The sequence below is a fragment of the Mustela nigripes genome, chromosome 1 (genome assembly GCF_022355385.1).
Source record: "Mustela nigripes isolate SB6536 chromosome 1, MUSNIG.SB6536, whole genome shotgun sequence".
Classification (NCBI taxonomy): Eukaryota; Metazoa; Chordata; class Mammalia; order Carnivora; family Mustelidae; genus Mustela; species Mustela nigripes.
The window spans coordinates 17,400,046-17,411,297 of record NC_081557.1 but is presented as its reverse complement, the minus strand read 5'-3'; the positions used below and the strand labels follow the sequence as shown (position 1 = coordinate 17,411,297).

Sequence of the window (11,252 nt, the reverse complement as noted above, 5' to 3'; positions counted from 1 at the left end):
AAATGCCTTTCTAATATTTTATTTCCTCCTTTGGGTTTTATAAATGAAACTCATTATTATGGAAGTAATTTGATTTCCCAAGGAAGCCTGTTGTTGTTTTATAAGGTTTTCTGTAATATTCTCTAAAATATTTCTCTATAATATTCTCTAAAATATTAAATATTAAAATATTAAGGTGACTGAATGTGTTTTGTTCTTATTAGGTATTTTTTCTTGTTATAAAAAAAATCTACTGACAAATCGAAGAGGTATTTTTCTCTTCTCCTTTTCTCTTACATATTCAAAGTATTATAATAAGGAGCAAGATAATCATCTTTTCTATCTTATATTGATAATGCCCTGGAAAAAGTATAACCTTTTTATCATCTGCAAGCATCAACTCCTCAGCATTAGAAACGTCCTAGAAAAAGCACCATATGGGTTGTCAGTGGGGCTGTTTGTAATTCAGCAGTTTTCTGTAGATGTTCTTGATGGTATCATTTTAACCAATAAGTAGTTGTTCTCGTGCACTTTACCAAAGTAAGGGTGGGCATAGGAAGAGTTTACTCAACTCTTTAAAATGTCTTGCCTGTCGGGCCAGATCCTCCTTGCCAGGCAGTAGAACACTGAACTTATAATGTTGAGTTTATTTTTCTCGTAGCCTCCCATTGGTTGTGCAAGGGAGGAAAAGCAATTTTTTCTCTACCCCTCTGAGTTCTTTACTAAGCATCCTGTAATGAAAGACAGATGAATATGCGAAAAAGAAATATAAGTATGTATGTGCTCATTATACATACGTGTGTGTGTGTGTGTGTGTGTTTCTTGTATATACTTGGAAGCTCTATATACTTGGAAGCTATCCAGGGAAAACAAAGAACTCAAATCAGTGGCTTAGAACTCTAAATTATAGAGCATCCTTAATTAAGAAAAATAAAATTTGTGAAGAAATGGCAGAACAAAAGAAAGCAATTTAGGCTTCTAAGGGTGACAAATTTGGGAAGGGAAAGTAATGGTAGATAAAAGTAAAGTTTGTTGGGGCACCTGGGTGCCTTAGTTGGTTAAGCATCTTCCTTCAGTTCAGGTCATGATCCCGGAGTCCTGGGACTGAGCTCTGCCTACATGGGTCTCCCTGCTCAGAGGGAGCCTGTTTCTCCCTCTCCCTCTGCCTGCCACTCTGCCTACTTGTGATCTCTTTCTCTGTCAAATAAATAAATAAAATCTTAAAAAAAAAAAAAAGTATGTTATGTAGATTCCTCTAGTACCTTCTTCAAGCTGATAGGGTCTAAATTTGTCTCTAGTGATTAATTTTTGTTCCTCCTGGTGGAGAAGGGAGTAGGGATACTTTTGAAAATTTATATTCTGCTTTTAAGCAAGTAAGAGGAGGGCAGAGAGCCTTTCTTTTATCTGCTTCTTCTCAATTGCTATCAGCTCAAAATAATTCTTATGCCAAAGTGGCATATTTTAGGATGGCAAATTCTGCTAAGTTGATACTGGGGCATGGGCAACTATCTCCTCAGCTGGAATAGGTATGAAATTGCTTGTCACAGATTCCTAATTAATTTTTATCAGATTTGTAATCTGTGTCTTCCCTTAAAGCATGTATCTATTGAGTTTTTATGATGATTTCAGATTAGGTGATATATACATGGTCTTCTAGCAATATCTGATTTCTTAAAAATTCAGCTTCTCATTTGTCAATATGTATGGTGTAAACATTACTATTACTGAATATTTGCTGCTTTTGGGGGCAAAGGATTATACTTTTCTTACCCCACCAATGTCAGGCTTGGTTAAGACAATGTGTGTGTCAGCTTTTATTACCAATGTGTTATCAAGGTCTGCCACAATAACCAGTAATGTTCCACTTAGAGGCTGCTCTGTCAGTATCAGTCCCAGAATCAAGATGCCCCAAGAGGGAAGTAAGCTTCAGTAAAGAATAGACATTTGTTGTATGCTACTGAAATTTGGTGACATTTATTATCATATCATAACCTAGCTTATGCTAGTATACCATATGGAGATTTGAGGAGAAGTAAAGGCAAACTTTTGGACGATAACTTCTATCTGCCAATTAAATAAGTTATCATTAAGGGGAATACTTAAAGTAATACACATAATCAAAATTGGTTGAGATGTATTTGGCATCTAGAATAAATATTTTCCTTTTTTCAGATCTCAGAATTTAGCCACAATTAACTTTTCTCTCCCTGAAACTAAATGATAGTGTCTGTCTTTGAATTTTCCAGCTATTCCTTTTAGTTTTATAGGAAGGCCTGTGGATTTCCTAGTTTAGAGCAGTTACAGTTATTTCAGTATGGTAGAGGAAAGAAAAGCAAAATGTATTTCTTTGGCATAGTATGTCTGGTGTTCTTAGACAAATTGAGGAGCACAAATGCCTACCAGAGTATCAGAAAATACCTACCAGATTCAGAAAGGAGATAACCACACAGTATACATATCAGTGAGCTATGAAAAAGCTCTCAGTGGCAAGATGTGAGAAGAAGTTTTCCTGCTCATGGTAAGAGGAATATTTTCATTACATTCTCATGATGCTTAAGACCAAGGAGTTTCAGGTGTGATCAAAGCCAGGCCAGAGTTAGCAGAAACATGTGGAGGTGCTCACAGACCAACTCATATTAATTTTATAGGGCAGCATGGATAGCCCTGGTCTGGGATTATACATTCTGTTTCAGTTGGAGTAGTCTATTAGTCTCGTTCTTCATTCCATCACAGAAGGAGCTTTGATTACAAATGTCAGAAGCCCATCCTCATTAAGTTGAACTAAAAAAATTCATGGACACTTCCATAGGGATTTTAAGTGGTGAAATCATCTCGCACAGACAAGCCAGGGCAATGTCTCAGTCAGTAATGGCTAGATTCAGAAGTTGGTAAGTCATCGGAGGTCATGTCTATTTCTCCCCTCAGGTCTTCTTATCTTTGTGTTGGTTTCCTTCTCAAGCAAGTTCTCAATGTATGGTAGGAAAGTTGGCCCCTGGAAACACCAAAGGTAAATCAGTCATGTACCTTGAGATTCCAGAGAAGACAACTTCCTTTTTCCAAAATAGATAGTCATGGGAGAGCCTCTGATCGAGTCCTTTTGGGTGGTGTGTTATTCGTTGTGGCTTGCAGTGCTCTTATTAGCCAGGTGGACATCATGGACCACACATGCAGGAATGAGAGAAGGGAGAGTCTTAGCCAAACTCAATGGGATGGGTTTCCTACAGAAGAAGTGCTCTGTTATGAGAAGAAGGGAGGAAGAAAGATTTTGTCAGGGAAACAAAAACAGTGGCTAGGCTGAAACACTACTTATGTCTTCCTTAGATGGCAATCTTTGGATGGCCAGATGGAACCTGATCCCTTGAGCTGTAGTTTGTCCCTGGTCTGGAACTTAAGTTTTCATTAACAGCATGGGCATTCTAGTCACTGAAGCAGAGGCATTGCTGAATGTCATCTTATGAATGATCACAATCTGTTGATAGGGTGAAACTGAGATTATTGTTTTTCTTGGTAAAAGAAAACAAAACTTCCAAAGCTTTGGTAGTGATTCAGAGGGGAGTATGAAGAGTTGGAATTTATTGATAGTTAGAAACTAAGGTGTATCTTTCAATGTTAGTGTTAGGGGGAGTTGAAGTAGTCTTTATTAGAACTGAGTAAATATCATGATATAATAATTTAGAGTTGGTAGGAACTTCAAGACAAGAATTTAAAAGCAAGAGTTTCAAAAGAATCTTAGGGCATAACTGTCTATTAATGCATTCTATTGAAGAGTTGATGGATATTTCAGGAAGTTTTTGTAATTAACAACCAAATGATTTGCTTGGGCAAAGACTTCTAGAAGAGCAATTTATGCCAATGAAGACATGGGAATAATGTAGTCATATTGATATAGGCAGTTAGCTCTGTGAGAGGGGGTGGTTTTATTCCTCACTGTCCAAGCTATATGTAGGAATAGAAGGTTTTATTTCTGTATATTTTTTAGCCTTAAAAAATGACCTAGTATAGGGGCGCCTGGGTGGCTCAGTGGATTAAAGCCTCTGCCTTCAGCTCAGGTCGTGATCCCAGGGTCCTGGGCTCCAGCCCCGCATTGGGCTCTCTGCTCAGTGGGGAGCCTGCTTCTGCCTCCCCCTCTGCCTGCCTCTCTGCCTACTTGTGATTTCTCTCTTCGTCAAATAAATAAAATCTTTAAAAAAGACCTAGTATAATTATATAAAAATGATTAAAAAATAACTTAAATATTCATTTAAGATGAAAAAAACTTATCTACCATGTATTAAAATATAAATGATAAAAGATTAAAAGAAACTTTTAAGGGGCACCTGGGTGGCTCAGTGGGTTAAAGCCTCTGCCTTCAGCTCAGGTCCTGATCTCAGGGTCCTGGGATCGAGCCCCGAATCCCGGCTCTCTGCTCGGCAAGGAGCCTGCTTCCTCCTCGCTCTGCCTCTCTGCCTACCTGTGATCTCTGTCTGTCAAGTAAATTAAAAAAAAGAAAGAAAAGAAACTTTTAGAGCAACATGTCTTTAAAAATTGAATAAACAAATGTTTTCAATTACTATTTGCTCAGCTATTTTAAATGAACATGACTTTTTTTTTTTTTTTTTTGAGGGGGTGGGAAGGGAGCCTTGTCGAGGCAGAGTGAGAGGGAGGAAGGGAATCCCCAGCAGGCTCCACACCCAGCACAGAGCCCCATGTGGGGCTCCATCCCATGACCTGAGCCAAAACCAAAAGTCGGATATTTAACCAACTTACTGAGCCACTCACACGCCCCTAAATGAAGATGATTTTAATACTGAACTTAGTACTGAAATGGATATATCCTTTATTATTGAGAAGACATGTTTTGAACTCACTTGGCTGTTTCTCCTTGTTTTTGGAGAGGTCTCTCTTATTGCTGTTATCTTTCTGAAGCAGCTTCTACCCTAGAGCTCTGTTCCTTGGTGTTATTGAGAACACCGTCCTTCAGTTATTCTTTTTTTTTTTTTTTTTAATTTGTTTGAGATAGACAGAGAGAGAGAGAGCTCGCGCGCACAGGCAAATAGAGTGGTAGGCAGAGGCAGAGGGAGAAGCAGGCTCTCTGCGGAGCAAGGAGCCCGATGTGGGACTCGATCCCAGGACGCTGGGATCATGACCTGAGCCAAAGGCAACTGCTTAACCAACTGAGCCACCCAGGCGTCCCCTCCTTCAGTTATTCTTTCTGGCATTCCTCTGCTCTTTGGGGTGGAGGAGGCATAAACCTAGCTCTTCTCATCCCTGTTATTTCCCTTTGCCCCATACAATGATGTATGTATGATATGCCTGGTAATCTGGATTACCAAACCTAGATTTTTAAAGGGTCTCATAATTTAGGGCCAGGACTATTTTTGATACTCTTATTAATCTCTTTATATGTATGCAATATTTTGAAACTCTGAAAATAAGATTCAGTTGATGAGTAGGTCTAAAGCGCTCTACAAATCTGAATTGTAGCATAGAACTATAGAGAACAGAAGTGTAACTATTGCATAAGATATACAAAACCACAGTGTAAATAGAGGTCACTTTATTGGGAATAAATTGCATCTTACAATATTTTAACTATCTTTTCTTTTAAATAAGCCACTTGTTATTCTCATTATCATCTCTTTATATTTTTTCCTTCCCCTGTCCTCCTTTTCCCAGACTCTGAGTCTTCTTGCTTAGACTTACCTGTTGTCATGTCCACACTGCCGTGACAGCAGCAGGTCAAAATAAACATGGAACATGGAATGGGGTGCTTCTCCAAGGGGGCTATTGTCCCTGACTGGAATTTCAGCTGTAACAGATGCATTGACATTCAATGAGCCACTTGGGAAGGCTCCAGTTCTTTCCTGTATCTTAGAAGTGCTACCATCCACCCTCCCTGAGGAGTTAGTACACATAGAACACAACACTCTTCTCTTCACACTGAAGTAAATAACACTGCAACTTTTGACCTCTGAGAGGGAAAACTCATTGTCTACAGTGTATGAAAGTCTCATGCAGGAAGTCACTGAAGAAAGCTTGAGCAATTTAGACTCAAGTGTCTAATTTAGAATATACCTAGTGCGTGAAAATTCCCCTATCCTCAGTAAATGCACAGCACAGACATATGCTCCCAAACACACAGAGATGAAGAGAGAGGAAGAAAAAGAATGCCAACAGCTCATGCATGAAAGCATTTTCTGCAAAGTAAAACAATGATAAGATTGGATCTACAAAGAAGGTACCTGTTAAAGCAAAATTGACAAAGATTTTTTTTTTAAGATTTTATTTATTTATTTGGCAGAGAGAGATCACAAGTAGGCAGAGAGGCAGGCAGAGAGAGAGAGGAAAGCAGGCTCCCCGCTGAGCCGAGAGCCCAATGCGGGGCTTGATCCCAGAACCCTGAGATCATGACCTGAGCTGAAGGCAGTGACTCAACCCACTGAGCCACCCAGGCACCCAAAATTGACAAAGATTAACTGATAAGGAAGACCTTATTCATGACTATTGTAGTAGGAGAGAGAGGATAAGAACGCATAGGAGCTCAGCTTGACTGAAACAAAGTGCTAGAGAGTTTATAAGAGCCGAGATGGAGGGGATCATAGGCCATCTATGGTTTTATTTATTTATTTAAAAGGATTTTATTTATTTGACAGAGAGAGAGAGAGAGATCACAAGTAGACAGAGAGGCAGGCAGAGAGAGAAGGGGGGAAGCAGGCTCCCTGTTGAGCAGAGAGCCCGATGCAGGGCTCGATCCCAGGATCCTGAGATCATGACCTGAGCTGAAGGCAGAGGCTTAACCCACTGAGCCACTCAGCACCCCATAAGCTATCTATGTTTGTTGACTGTCCTTATCCACAGGAAAACTAAACTTTCTTATATTTTCATGACACAGAGTAGTTTTACCAGTTGAAGCAAAGGTCTCACCACCCCCCCCCCCCCATGGAAACTGGGAGATAGGAGTGCTCTCGTCAGTGATGACTATATTTTAAAGAGATGGTTTACACATTCTTGAGAAAGGCATTTCTGGGGTTGTAAAACTGACAAGAACTTGGAAGCTATTTATATACATTTCAAAGGAGTAGAAAAAAAATTCAGAAGTTTTTCTAAAGTAAGTGTGTAAGGAAAGGGAAGTCAGGGACTTAGTGGTAGGAAGAAGCCTGTCTAAAGTTTGGTCATCCTGGGGGAAGATTAAGGCCATCTTGGTTACATTCTTGGAGCATACCTTCTACGTCCATCTGTCAGATTCTTCACAGAAGAAGAATCTGCCTTGACATCATTCTGGATAAGATACGGTACACTTAGCATATATGAAGTAGATGGATGTCTATGGAGGCTGAACTGAAGCCATTGCTACCAACTTGTCCTTTGTGGCCTTTCGGATGGTTTAAATTCCCACTTTTAGCCATTCATAATCTTAGGTTAATCTTCCTCCTTCCTTTAAAAAAGATTTATTTATCTATGTATTTATTTGAGAAAGAAAGCAAGCAGGAGAAGGAGTAGAGGGAGAAGCCTACTCTCCACTGAGCAGGGAGCCTGATGTAGGGCTTGATCCCAGGACTCTGGGTTCATGAACTGAGCTCAGGGTAGATGCTTAGCCAACTGAGCCACCCAGGTGTCCCTTGGCATTCTCTTGTTATAAACAAACATACCTTTGATTATATGTGTATTTGTGTGTGTATTTCACACACACACCCCCATACCCACACACACACATGCAACACACACACATATATTGTATATTATATGTGTTTATGAATGAATGTATTTATTTCCTATGGAAAGAAGATCAAGAGCAGCCTCCTAGACCATACTGCCTAGAGCATAAAGAAGATTATGCACAGGAGGAAGGAAAAATAATATGAGCTACATTTACTGTGAGTCAGGTGTAGTCTTAAGCCCTTTAGTGTTACTCATTCCATCCTTACAGTGACTGTACAAGGTAAGTATGATGGTCTTCCCTTAAAATAGAAGCGAACCTAGAAAACTGAAGTCGCTTAAGGCCGTGCAGCTAGTGAAGGGCAGAGCTGGGGTTCTGACAGAAGGCTATAATGAGTCTGCTGCCTCTAGTTTTGATGTTTGACCACTGACAGTTTTGAACTACCACCCTCCCCCTTTCTCTTTGCCCCACATTTGAGCAAGTCACTATAAAAGCAGGATCAAATCATACAAACTTCTGGGCACTAGCAGAGCACCCCTCTTCCTGCCTCTAAAGCAAAATAAATATCAAAACCACTTGTCTCTCCCTTTTCTCAAGCTGCTCCCAGCTGGCTTGGGTGCTTACCCTGTTCTACCGGGGGTGGGGGGGATCCTAGTATGTGAGTAATAAACCTTTTTATATCCTATTGTTGATGTATGATGTCATTAGTCTTGCTTGATGTTTTAATTGATTTCGGGAGTCAGATTGATTTCTCCCTCTGTAGGCAGGCAACCACAAAACAGGCAATGCAAAATGGAAAGGGGAAGTGGGGCCACTGAACACACACATGACCACTTCATATTACAGCGGCCAACACTCTACATGTGCCTTAGCCACATACCCCTGTCATGCTATGAATAGTACTCAGGCAGAAAAAGTGGGGTGGGGTGGTGGGGGGGCTCATTTGAAGTAGAACAATTTGTACTGATTCTGTATATTTCAGTTTTGGTTCATCTTTTCTGTGCACTTTCAGTTCTTGTAATTATAAGCTGTAGCCATGTAGGATACTGTGAACCAAAGTAAGCTTTATTGCAGGAAAGGACTGTTTAAACAGTTGAAGGCCTGTTTCTTCCTTCTCTGTTCTTATTGTTATGAATATAATGAATTTTTAACAAATAGAGGGCCTATTGCTGAGCTGGAAGACAAATGCTCTGTTGCAATAGTAAAAGCAGACCATCTCATGCATCTTCTGAATGATTTAGCCAAAGAATTGTCCCCATAGGTAATGAACATCTGTTTTATTTAGCTTCCTCTTCTCCAACTCTCTGATAACAGAACTGATTTTCCTCTGAGGAAGCTGTTCCATATGTTTCAGCAAAGCTAAGGCCTTTAACTTCATAAAATCTGCCCCAAACACAGGGGAGGACATAGAACCCAGTCTATGGGTTGAAGTCTAAAACTACATTATCCTCCTGAAACTATTGGTGGGTTTAGAAATGCACATGTCGCTGAGTTCAGGCCAACCAGAATCCTCCATGAGAATCTTCTGCTAGACCTTTTAACATGATGACAGGGCACCTGGTAGCTCAGTCGGTTAAGCATCTGCCTTTGGCTCAGGTATCATCATCATTCCAGGGTCCTGGGATCAAACCCCACGGTTGGACTTCTGCTCAGCAGTGAGTCTGTTTCTCCCTCTTCCTCTGACCCTCTGCCTGCTTGTGCTATCTCTTTCTCTCAAATAAATAAATAAAAATCTTAAAAAAAAAAATTAGACCTTTAACATGACTACATCTCTCAACTGGTGTTGCTGGTAGTTTGTGACAAAAGGGCTGTCACAGGTGATTGTTCTTTATACCTGAAGCTAAATTCATTGACCAAGAGAAAAGGACATGGGCTTCCAAGATACAACTCTTGAAGCCAATTATTTTTGGAAATTTTTGTTAACAGAAGCCAATGAATTCTCCTTTTCTTCCTAAGCTAGTTTGAGATGCGTTTCATAACTTGTAGTCAAAAGTTTACATTGTTTACATTGTTTATGTGTAAATATACTGTGTCATGAAAGATGTACTAGGTAAGGGATCAAATAATTTATTGTCCAAATCAGAACACTTTGAAAGTAAAACTGGATAAAATTCATACTTACAGAGGGCAACAGGTTATACTGGAACTTTTACTATGCCCAGGCCAACCAGGGCATGCATTAACCCTAATAATTAGGTTTTATCATACCATATTGTAGGTCTTTTAGACCTTATAGTGGCTTCCTCCATGCCCATAGATTTTTTCTTTTTTTTTTTTTTTAACATATATAGGCAACTCTTTAATGAGTTACATTTGGAAACAGAAAGGGGAGGTCAGCCAGGCACTTTTAACTGTGGTTTTATGCAGTTAAGCCCTTCAAAGAATAGTGAAATCAAGGCACTTTTCCTCCTGGAATATTTCCTTCTTATTTTTCTTTGTTGTAAGGTTCTATAGAAATGTATGAGTATATGGGCATTATAAAAGAGAAGGGATGACCTGTGAGGAAGGAAATCAGACAATAAATCTAAAACTATGGAAATTAAAAACTTGAACTTGGGGGAGGGTAGGAAGCAACACATTTTTTCAAAGCTGTTACAGTCCATGCAGTTGTATTTTCAAGTAGGAATAGAAAAAACCAGATACTCAGCTGCAAAATGAATCTGGGGTCTTGACTTTAGAGCTTCTATTGTCTTTGGAATTGGGTGGGGCATCAAGTGCCTTTTTCAGAATAGGCCAGAGAAGATAGGTCTAATCTGGCTTGTAAGGCCTTTGTTAGCCCTGTGGCCAGCACCCTGTGGGGGGAACACCCAGTTCTTCCTAGTCCAGTCATAGGCCTTGGGCCCACTGCAGTGTGAAGACAACCAGATTTGCTTGTTTGGGGTCTGCATGTTGATCACATAGCTTCCTAGATCTCCACCTAGCGTAACTGTTAAAACACCACTCCCACACGAGACATCATAGACTTAGAATGAGTAAGGTTTGTCTGCGAGGTCTTCAACAAACTCTGCTAGAGAGTCTGGTGTCTTCTCTGCCAGCTTTCATAGGTGGTCGCATCTAGACTGTCAGGCTCGCCCAAAGTTCCCACTGTCCTCAGAGTCATCAAACACCCTGCTTTCTGACATTCACCTTCTGGTTGAGGCGGTGGAGGCTTGGAGGAGTGTGACTGGGTCCCAACTCACGGGCACCAGCGGTGACCCTAGGGCTGGGTGTTCCCTCCTTGCCCCCGGGGCCCCAGCGAGGGTCAGGGCTGAGCCCAGGAGGTGCCCGGTGGGGCAGTGTGCACCTATACCACCCTCGGACTCCAGGGACTGCACAGAGTTCTGTAATACATACTGAATGTGTAAGAAAACAGCTCTGTGTGGCCTGTCCACGCATGTGGCAGCAGGCACTTTATTTTGGCCTGACCAACAATATTTCCTGGTTTTCTTTTCATTACAGAAACCCTTTTTGGCTCTTTATGTACTAGTGGACTTAGGCACAGGGATGAAATAGTTGCTCTAGGCAGTCATAGCAATTTAGTTTGCCCATATGAGTGAATGATCTTCAGAAAGCTTTTCACCTACTTAGGGCCACTAGGATGTCAGGAGAAGTCTGTTGGCGACTTCTAGGGAAGTTTTTCTTCCCTGAGAGAAAAGAG

At 40.5% G+C, this 11,252-nt stretch overlaps 1 pseudogene; it reads right to left on the bottom strand.

The window, feature by feature from the left end:
- Positions 1 to 10,325: 10,325 nt before the first annotated feature.
- Positions 10,326 to 10,990, bottom strand: LOC132011234 (frataxin, mitochondrial-like; annotated as a pseudogene).
- Positions 10,991 to 11,252: the final 262 nt, after the last annotated feature.